At 32.0% G+C, this 9487-nt stretch overlaps 1 pseudogene; it reads right to left on the bottom strand.

Annotated features, from left to right (window-relative positions):
- Positions 1-2843: 2843 nt before the first annotated feature.
- Positions 2844-6731, bottom strand: LOC149564841 (photosystem I reaction center subunit XI, chloroplastic pseudogene; annotated as a pseudogene).
- Between the last annotated feature and the right edge of the window lie 2756 nt (positions 6732-9487).

The following is a 9487-nucleotide window of genomic DNA, read 5'->3' as shown; positions in this document are numbered from 1 at the left end:
GTGAATGTTCCAAAGTCCTTTAACCACGCCCATTCTTAACAGTTTGGTGAAATCCTCTAACAAGGTCACATTTAACAATGTGTTGTAGCCTTTAACAGGGCAGGATTTTCACAGGGTAGACCATCAAAAGTGGTTAAAATCAATTGCGTAGTTATTTTGTGGGTATCATCTCCACCCCAGTTTTACCTTCTTATTCTTGGAGGGTTTCTGGGTTATCAAATTCTTAGTGTTATGGTGTGATGCATGTTTACTTTTCTTAGTTGTTTCAATGTTTAAATTGCATGCATAATAAGTTCAGTTATGCACCATTAAGGATTTGTAGAGAGAACAAAAAAAGTTTTATTATGGCATTTGGACCTTGAATAACTAATTCACCCCCACCCCCCCCCCCCCCCCCACCCCCCTCTCAGTTATTCTAAAGAATTATAACACTTGTATACATTATATTTGTTCTACCAACTCCTATCAAGGTTGAGGCTTCTAACAAGGCCTAGTCTCCTAACAGAGTCAATATCCTTAATAGGATCCCACTGTTTAGTGAATCATCCCCACTATGGTTTTCCCTTGGCCATGGTTTCCTTAGTTAACAAATAATGGTGTTATGAGTTAACTATGTGCATGGTTATATTTACTATTCAACATTGTTAGTTTACTTTCATATGTGAGTTATAAAGTAATTAACAATATACAGTTGTGGGAAAAAGTTTGTAGAATACTGATTCACCCCCCCTCTCAGTATTATCTATTTCTAACATATATAATGTATGGAAGATGAGCCCACTACTAAAACATGTAATATGTAACAATATTATTCAGTATACAAAAGTACAAATACAAAAACATATTTACAATTGTTGATATTTTCAATATTTGATATAATCTTTGTAGATCGCTATACCAACTTCGCATATACTACCTCTACTACTCTGGTCACAAAGTTTGCATCAAAAAACAATAGCATAAATATTGCAATAACCACACATTACATTACACAACATTGTGTTTCCAAAACTGTCCTTTATATCATAATATTTCATAGTATCCTACACTGTTAGTCTTCATGCTTCCACATGTGTCCCAAAATATAAAATTATACTTTTTCCACTTAGGGTTGACATCTTACAATGTCTTCCCTAATTAGTTAAGTAATTATTTTGGTAAAAAAAATAATTTCTTAACATAAAATATATCATTCCTTAATTATATCATGTTTAGTCAGCTCACAACTGCAACAAGTAAAACTATTATTACTACCTTGTGCTCTCAGATGTGGAATCCTCATACTCTATTTGATCTAGCCTCAATTATGCATGTGCCAATAATGTCTCTATGAAGCTTTCCAATCAAAATTTTACCTATGTTGATAGATGGTCTTCATGATGCTTAGACATTTTTCTAAGTCTTACTACCAAAAAATTACCTAAATACTTTGCTCGCTTCACACTAAGTGTATGTTTCCATAAATGACAACTCCATACTATCTGCCCTAGCCAAATTAGCAACATGAAGTCCTAGATTCAGCCTCAAAGTATGCTTTGTTAATGTATTGATTCTTTTGTTGAATCTCCTTGAGTTGAGGGATTCGTTAAGTAGGGTGCCATAAGGATCTATTTGTAGCATATTGCATCATAGAAGAGTAATAGATCTAAGAGACAATATATCTTAGAAGGTAAATGAAGTCTTCCAAAGAAATTTATATGATACATGAAAGTAATGTACAATAAGGTCAACGAGTGCTAGGAGATAATAGATAATAAAGAAATGAAGATACATGACATAAAATAATTCGTATTTGAGTAATCTGTTCTAGTATAGATAACTAAAATAAATATTTCTAGTAGGCACATATAATAAGTAAAGATGAAGACTTTTGGTGTGTCTAAGATTCTTAAACATGTCTAATTAAGGATTTTTCATCAGCTTGAGTAATAGAAGCACATGTATATTAACTATATTCTTAATTATAGATTGTATTCATATCATAATGGTCAATAAATGAAGTATCTTTTAGCATACAAATTCAAATCATGAATATCTATGGATAACTCTATTATATATTCATAATTAAAACCTCAAAACATCTTTTAGACAAAAATATTTATTGATTTTTGAGACAAGACATGCAAATTTCAAAGAAAAATGGTAGCTTCAAGTCTAGTGTATAATCTAATACCTAATGAGAAGCCTAAGTAGAAACTTTAAGGTGCACCACCTTCTTGTATGCATAGTCAATGTAATAATATCTCTTAACATTATCAAGCTCTTAGTTTTTAAAAGAGATTGAACCACTTCTCCCTTTCTTCATAGTATGTACGATTTTATTTCTTACAAACAATTATATCTTCTCTCAATAGCAACACAAATTACTTGATACATTGAAAGAAATAATCTTTATCTTTAATATAGTATGGTTATCTATATCATGGAGCTCATTTATACATGGAAAAATAATACTTCTTTATGGGTAGTTAACTTTTAGAAATGAAAAATTGTTTGTACTACTTTTTAATATTTCCTTGATGATATAATAAAATATAAAAAGATCTCAAAAATTAATAAATTATGTAGAAAATCTTGACATTATCTGCACAACTTTAAACAAAAATACTAATTCTAATATTTTAATATTTTTTCCAACTTTAATTTTATATTATATAATCTTTTTAAAAAATTATCCTATTAAATTTTTTTGACAACATTATGATATTGAGAATCCAAAAATCGAATTTCTTAAAGATAAATTTCCATAAGAAAATTCATTATCTTTGAATAAATGCTAATAGAGAAGGAAAATCCTTCCCTAATTTTAACAATGTCATTACACACTAAAAATTTACAGAGTATTTCATAAAAAATATGGTTTAAACATTGAGAATAATGGGATAAGAAAGCATTCCTCTTACTTAACAAAGTAAGGCAAGTTCAAAACATACAAGAAAATGTAAGCCCAAGTAACCCCAGAGATCCCTCCAAAAAAGAACCCACCTACAAAAGCAGACCAACCTTCAGGAATTTGCAGCTTATTGGCATGTTTCTTCCTTCTTTTCAATGTAAGACTAGGAGACAATGGGGCCTCCCCTGGCTTGAATGAAGCCACACCATACATTATCAAATAGATAGATAATATCACCACTAGCCCTCAGCTACCAAGGAACCAACTACTCCAGCATATTTAGTGTTTCTCAATGGCGCAACTTTCACAAAGGGCCCCACAAGGAAGAACCCATGAACCAATCCCACCTCTATCCCACGTAGAAGGGGTCTTACTAAGGTCATGTGAGTAGGTAGATTAGACAGGTACCATGCAACCAAGGGGTTAGAAGTCACTAGTGTTTCCAAACTCCCTATGAATGGGTCACTATTCAGGGGCTCTATCACTTGAAATGTCGGCTTTACAACACAAAAGTAAGAGTGTCAATATAAAAAACAACAATATTAATTGAATTTATCTAGCTTGAAATCTATATCAGGGCAATATGCACAATTCTTCTAATGTGTTACAAGAGTTTTTACATATATTTATGCATTAGTAATGTTGATAAATCATATTCATTTGATAGCATCACATTAATAACTTGTGACTTGTATTTGTTAACGGGGAGCTTACAATGAAGTAAGCACCCTTTTAAAGGATTTACAACATCCTATTAAGAGTACTTTGTTAAGAGATTTAACTAATTCACCTGGTAGAATGTCTCAACAATGATCCTACGGTTAGCACTCTGCTACTAGATAACATATCACCTCTCGTCTAACTCCTTTCCTCTATTGTCCTCTAATTGATTCTATAATGTATCTCAATTCAAAACTCCTTAGCCACCATAAATGCTCTATTTACACATGCAAAACTCTCTCTTCACTCATGCTATGTTATAGGGTTTGTCCTCCTTAATAAGACCTAGGTGACTTAGAGTTAGGTATGAATCAATAATTTTAATTCATCCATCTAGTCACTTAATTTATCCCTTTAACTGATTGGTTACATTAATTGCATAGGGATTCTCAATTAAGATTCATTCTTATCATCTAGGATCCCAAAATAATCCTTAATTTGGCTCCAAAATGGTTTACATGGTAGTTTGTGCCATTAAAAACAACTATGTCAAAAAATTCCTTGATGCTTGGCATCAATTGCAACTTCAATGTTGTCACTCAACATCTAAATTACTCGGCACATACTGACTACTAGGCACTTGAGTGACTTGGCACTAACTATTTACTTAGCATGCACTATTTGACATGTTATGCTTGGCATGCATTACTTGTTTAGTATGAACTAAGTTCTAACTTATAAATGACTTAAGTGTATAGACCCTCATATCTCAAAACCAATCTGAGATCAACAATATATGAATTATAGAAAGATAAATGTATTATTCTTTGAACATTTTGCAAATAGAGTATGTCAAACTCATGTATATACATTTTATATATATTGAAGTCTTTATGAAGGCCAAGTAATAGTCTAAGGGGGAGTACTATTTTTTAGTTTTGAGATGTAATGTTGAATCATGACAAAATGTTTTTGGCACTAATGTCAAAGGAGTTTTGTTATCCCTACAAATTTTTTTCTATTAGTGTCAAAAAATCAGCCATTTATTTTAGTAGAGTTTGTCAGTCATCACTATGATTGAGCCACCCTACTAAGGCTGAACAATGTATTTAGAATTGTTCATATTTCACTTAAGAATGAGAAATTGTTATTGTCGAGTAATTCTATTGTCACTAGGTGCTCCTATACATGCCAAGTAAGAGAGAAGTCATTTGTGCTGAGAAACACTGAGTCAGTTCATGTCAAGCATTCAGAAGATGAGGAATGACATGAAGATTAGTCATGACTGAGAATCCAAGTGTTCATGTGTCGAGTGAACTAATTTTAACATATTTGTTTGGAATTGCGCAAACACTAAGGTAAACAGTTTGGCCAACTTATTGCATGTTTTAATGATCAAGGAGTAATTTAAGAAGTTGATTATGCATTTTGAGATGTATCATTGATCCCTATGGAAGTGTTTAACTAATTAGAAAATGGAATGTTTAAGTACTAAACAGGAGAAATATGGATCGTTGATCTTGATCTAGAACCTTCTCCAGTTGATTATATAAGGAGGATCTAAACCCTAATTTTAGTATGGCTAGAGTGTATGCACGAGAAGCAAAGTTTGGATGCTTGAAGAAATGTTTGAAGGTGATATAAGGAATAGTGACCAACTAGAGCAATGAAGTGTTGAACAAAGTTATATCAAATCAGAGAAGGATTAGATAGTGGAAAGAGGAGATCCACAATCAAGCATTACAATGCTAACTAAAGGATCAAGTATTGATACATCTTTTAGCATATTGAATTAGGGTAAATCTCTTAATAGAGTGTTTACTTTGTTGTAAGTTTTATATCCTTTAATCAAGGTAGATTGTATAATCCTTATGGCTCTTAACAGGGTAGGTCCCTCATAATGTAGATCATCATAAGTGATCAATATTATAGCCTTAACAGGCAAAATAGACTACTGCAGTAGTGAAGATTTGTGGGTGTCATCCCCACCCTAGTTTGACCTTTTCCTTCAAGGGTTTCTAGGTTACCTAATCTTTTTGTTATGTGTTGATCATTAATTTTCATGTTTATGGTTGTAATTAGTAGATTAGATCTTATACATCATTGCAATGTATGTTTATATGATTTGTGGTATTGATGAGATAAGGGTTAGTGGTGAAAGATATTAGCTTGATAATTACTTAGAAGGTTAAAGTTTTATAGATCCTGATTCACCCCCCCTCTCACTATCTCACCTTCCTAATAGACTTCCAACAATAACTATGTTCTCCAATAGAAATTGATCAATGATTCTATACAAATCAATAATATTTGTTCAACCATACAAAATTGCCATCAGAAATAATTGTGCAATTCAACTACTCAATCTTAGGCTTCAATTGTTCCCTTTCTTTTGGTGTCTTTTTTTTAATCCATTTCCCACTCGTCTTCTTCTCTTGAAACTCAGGTGCAACAACCCAACCTCTAATCTTCTTACTTTATAGGTGACTACAACTTTCTGCTTCTTACCTGATCTAGTAGCCATCTACTTAATTCTCTTAGGTCAAGGGGCCTCTTTTGGTGTTTCTCTACTTAGATGCTAATCTCACATACTTTCTTTTAATTTTAACTATACTCACCTCTTCTTCTTTTTCTTTTTTGTGTTGCACTGCTAGAGGTGGAATAAATTATAGTTGCATTTGTGCAATTGTTGCATTTGTGAATATGATGATTTGGTTGATGGTTTAGCAACTGTAACTCCATCTACTAATGATGCTTCTATCTCAAATGGTGCTACTGCCAATGGTGGCACATACACGATATTTTCCTATCCGATTTTCTTCATATCAAAAATAATATGTTATACTATTTGTGGAATCATCTGTGCTTCCTCCATAACCTTCTTCAATGTACTGTCAATTTTCCTCTTAACAAACTTCTCAAGACTAACTTGATAAGTCATATGCATGTTCTCTTGAAATGTCCCAAATTCATCAAACTCTTTAGCCTTTTCTAACTTAAGAATAACCTTAACATATCCTTCAACTTCTTCCTCATTCACTTCATAACGAAGAGGGTCTACATACAACATCCTAGGCTTAGCTTCCTCAATATAAGTGAAATTTGTGCCAACCATGAAACAAATGTCTTCCTTATACTTGCTCATAATTGATGGTGGAATTTTGAACCTCTGTTGCATCTTAGTCTTAAAAAACTTAATGGTTAACTCTACACTTCTTTCAATCTTGTAAATTTGGTGCCTTTTATACAAATATGTTATTTTCTCCATTGTGCATCTATCACTATTATTTAGTTGAGAAAGTGGCATGAAAGGGAATCTTCTCAACAAGTGGAAAAACATGTAAGTCAACAAGGTTTGAAATATAAATTGTCTATTTCTGATTTTCTTAATTCTCTTTAGGTTCTCTATTTACTACACTATCAATATTTCACACAAATTTACCTTAGTTTCTCAATACACATTAGGTGTGTTGCATGAATGAATTTTTCTACCATTTCTTCATCTTTGGAAATAGAACAAATCTTGGTTTCCATGATTTTACTAACAAATATCACATCATCTTATCTTATCTCACTCAAGACTATGCCTTTGCCATTATACTTTGACTTGGTGTTCTCAAGAAAAAACTTTCTTAACATTCTTCTCATTTAAAGGGATGGAGCCTTCATTTATCAAACTAGTAACCTCATGTATCAAATTAGTTTAAATTTCATGTATCACTACATTGTCTTCCATCTAGAACTTTCTATCATGAATTTTTCTTAGGATTATCTTAGTCCATTCTTCCTTGTCAAACTCATAGTAAAATAGATATTTTACTAAGTTACACTAACCTAAATGTTCATACATATCCTTGAATTTCATATCCTTCTTCTACACTTTGTCAAACTCTTTTGAGATATTTCCTTATATAGATTCAAATTTGCACCTAGTGTAGCTAACAACGTCTTATAAATATAGAACTTCATCTAGGGTTTTTGAAAATGTAGTTGTAGGGTCATCTTCTAAAGGTTGTATAAGGTTTATCTTCATCTTAGGTCTAGGGATATCCTCTAAATTATGAATCATATTTCCTTGCATTTTAATAGATAAATGAGTCAATTCAACTAGGCAAGATCACAAAATACCTTGAAATCATAGAATTAGGGCACATTGTTGTCACTTTATAATTTTCTTTAAACCACTTCAATTCTCTCTTAGATTTTCCTTCAATTTCTCCTTGACTCTTCACATGATCAAATGGTACACTAAAATCTTATTTCAATCCTTAAATCCTTCAAAATATGCTTCTACATTAATTGTGCAAGTACACGAGCATCAAAAAGTTATTTCTGTCAACTAGAGAACTTCTCTCTCTTCACACACACACACACACACACACACACACACACACACACACACACACATGAACTCAAAAAATCATGCGCTCTTAACCATAGCTTCCTTGCCTCCTTTTCTACCTCATATTAACTATGCAACTCTCAATTCTTCTCCTAAGCGTAGGAATAATTTTTTGATGATAATTCCTTTGTTTAAAAATATGAAATAAGTTACTCAAATATATAAGGATTAGTTAGCTACATTACTGACATCATCCTATTCTTAGGTAGTTCACTCAAGACTGATTTTCTAACACAACATGTGAACTTGTTGGGTCCTTAGCTCTAAACAAATGTCTCGTTAAGATCTTCTACATGCTCTTTCACATTTTCTTTTTGATAGTTATCAAGTTATTATCATTTCCTTCTAACATTTGGATTTCTCGTGTTGTTCCTCATATTATTTGGCATTTTGACATTGTTTATCCTACAAAATAATGTTGTCTATCCCAAGTTGTTCTAAATCTGACACATTGTCACATTGTTTCCATATATAGGTCCTAACAAATCGATCTATAATTTGAAATCTTTAGAAATATATCCAAAGTTGCACTTATAACAAGTGATTCCATTTCTTACAACATTGGTTCCTCCAATAAGTCTATTATCTACAAATTTAGTATCTCTAAACATTCTACCATTATTATTGTTAAATCTAGATTTCCTATATTCACTAACATTATGTCCAAAACCACAACAACTATAACAATAACCAAAAATAGGTTTAGTATACTTACCTCTATAGCCCTTTCTATGGCCAACTTAGTTACATGCATAAAATTTTCTATTACATTGCCTTCTTACTTATTTAGGTGGTTCATCTTATTTAGGTCCATCTTCAGATTGACTCCACTCAACCTTGTTTTGATCTTCTTGTTGTGGTTTAGGATGTTGGATTGTAAGATCTGGTTCCTTAGTAACTTCATATTTCTTAGACAATTCTCCTAAAAAGTATCTAGGACCAGTCTTATCATAGAGATGTCTCTGCATATAGATCTACTTATCAAGCTTTTCACTACTTGAATTGAAATTCTCAAGATGCTTCTTAGATTATGCAAGTTATCCTTCACAATCACATTCTTCTTCTCAAGTTTACCATATTGTAACTTCAAAGATTCAAGTTAAGATGTCATCTTTGTAAGTTTTCAATCTTGATTTAAAATGTGCATTCTCTAATCTCAAATCTGATTCAGTTTCTTTGTCATTATCCTTCAAACTCAACTTCAGATTTGTAATCTCTAGATTAGGCTTTAGGATCTCATTCTCTTTCTTAAGCCTTGAAACTTCATTACAATCCTTGTTCTAATCTTTAATCTCTTTCTTGGATCTGATATGTTTCATCTTGTCCTTCATCTTCTCAATGTAATCTTTTGCATCTTCATACTTATCCTTTAGAGTATCTCTTTCTTTTGTAAGTACATCAAGTTGCTAAAGAGCTTATTCTAGGTTCTTCTGTAACTGATCCATATCCATAGAGATCTTACTCAAGTTATTAGGTCTCTTTTGAGTAACTATCCTCTAATACCAATTTTTAGAAATAAGAAATACTGAGGG

This window comes from Cupressus sempervirens, chromosome 3 (genome assembly GCF_028749045.1).
Source record: "Cupressus sempervirens isolate cs-2001-9-10 chromosome 3, ASM2874904v1, whole genome shotgun sequence".
NCBI classification, from domain to species: Eukaryota; Viridiplantae; Streptophyta; class Pinopsida; order Cupressales; family Cupressaceae; genus Cupressus; species Cupressus sempervirens.
The sequence above is the reverse complement of the archived record's forward strand: the minus strand, read 5'-3'. Positions and strand labels throughout refer to the sequence as shown.